General features: G+C 34.3%; 1 long non-coding RNA gene across 1 annotated transcript; it reads left to right on the plus strand.

Annotated features, from left to right (window-relative positions):
* Positions 1 to 545: 545 nt before the first annotated feature.
* Positions 546 to 1376, plus strand: LOC308705186. Its single transcript, XR_014031885.1, has 3 exons — positions 546 to 771; positions 888 to 964; positions 1270 to 1376. It is a non-coding gene; the product is annotated as an uncharacterized lncRNA (long non-coding RNA).
* The last annotated feature ends 702 nt before the right edge of the window (positions 1377 to 2078 follow it).

A 2078-nucleotide genomic window follows, 5' to 3' on the forward strand; every position in this document is an offset into this window, starting at 1 on the left:
TTGCGCTTCCTCCTCCTGGAGTATTTGTCAAGGAGGACCTGTATGCGACAAAGAGGTGGAGAAGAGTTCAGTATCTCATCGAACAGTTTTGGAGCCGCTGGAAAAAGGAGTATCTGCTGAACATATCCTTGAGACAGAAATGGCACTCACCTCAACGCAACCTCCAAGTGAATGACATTGTCATTATTAAAGACGACAACCTCCCAAGAAATCAGTGGCAACTTGGACGAGTGATTGAAACTGTTCAAAGTAGTGATGGCTTGGTTCGTCGAGTTAAAGTGCAAGTTGGGGAGAGGAAACCTCATAAAAAACAAGATCCTCCCTCCAAGCCCTCAGTTATTGAGAGACCAATCAAAAAATTGGTGCTCCTCCTAGAGAACTGACTAGAAGAAAGCGATTGATAACACTGCACAAACTGCTCTGTGTTACACCTCTGATAGCTTAACTTCAGGCTATCCTTCAGAGTCAAGAAATCCTGCACAATTCACTTACTCTTTGTATATTTGTTCGTTCATTGTACTAGGATTTGGTGGGAGTGTAAATGTCTTATAAATTGCATTTAATATTTTCCTACATAGTTTATAAAATATATCATATTTATTTTTTATACTTTTAAAGACATTATAGTTCAACAGTGTCACCTTATCTGTTCAGGCTTTTATTTTGAAAAGGCGCTGTTCTTCTTCTTCGAAAAGTTCGGATGTTTTTTATGACGCTAAAACTTCCTGTTACACTCTCTGCACAACGTGCTCGCGCGTCGTCGGAAGAACGGTAAAAACTTGTAACCACTTTAATTATTTATCGTGTTCATCCATTTGAATCCTGTAAAGAGAGTTTACATTGTGATTTAATTTATTTTGTATTGTTCGTACATGTTATTTTCTAAGAACTCCAAACTGTGATGGTGTCGAGCTAGAGAGCATGGTAGCTGATTGAATTAGCGCCCTTGGAGAAGCGGAATGAGGTATGAAGGAAAATGTGGGGAGTGTGTATTAGTAAAGAGAATGTCAATACTTAATTAGTTTTTGGTTTATTGCACATTTAATTTAATTTAATCAATATAAATATATTTCTGTGAACAATTATTTCATATATTGTATGTATTTCATTTGTCATAAAGGCTTAAAACATATTTCATTTCATATTGGTCATCATTTGAAATTATTTGTATTGTGTAAACATAATTCATTTGTGAACATAATTTGTGCAGTTTTTTTTGTGTGTGAAGCTACATAGAAACATTTTGTAATTCTTCTGTGTCTTCTGTAGTTTTCACGGTGTTCATGGTGTGCATGGTGCTCATTGAGAAGAAGAAATAAAAGTACACCCGTTTGAAACTCTCTGCGTCTTGATATCCAAGGGGCCGCTACAACTATTTATTTATGATAAATGCATTATTAGAATAAAATGCAGTGCTTCATTATGCAGTGAATAATGAAATGTTTTACCAACATGAAAGTGTTTAGTTTGTTGTGTTAATTGTTTTGAGAGCAACTACATTCATTTGGAGAAATGTGTCAAATCGATTGAGAAAAACTGTAATGAACAAATTTGAAACAAATATACTGCCTCATCATTATGAGAAGAAAAGAAAATATTATTTATATAATAATTAGAAAATTCAAAACACAAACATTTCTTTCATACAAAGAAAATGAGATACTTTGAGAGAACATATAAGAGAAATGTGTTTTTCATTTCATGAAAATGTGCTTAAGGTTGTTCAACTAACCAATCAAATGTTTGAAATGCTTAGAAACAATAAGACTATAATCCACAACTGTTCACACTTACATTTGAGACATTCAGCCATTTTTTTTTTCGTTTTGATGTAGTGTCTAACGAATGATCTGTAGTGTTTATAAAATTGACTCGCTGTGTGTAAGATCTGAAAGCCAATAGTGTCATTTAGCTCAAGCCAGTTCAGTTTTGATTCAGTTCAATAATTGTAAAGTTCATCAGTTGTGCATACATGCTGTATATACAGTGTATTTGTGCGCATACATGTACGTGTGACAAACTCCTGTTCACTCCACACACTGAACAAGCAAAAGACACGAGATTTTAGTGTTTTACAA

This window comes from Scardinius erythrophthalmus, assembly GCF_964197995.2.
Source record: "Scardinius erythrophthalmus genome assembly, chromosome: 17".
In the NCBI taxonomy this organism is placed as follows: domain Eukaryota; kingdom Metazoa; phylum Chordata; class Actinopteri; order Cypriniformes; family Leuciscidae; genus Scardinius; species Scardinius erythrophthalmus.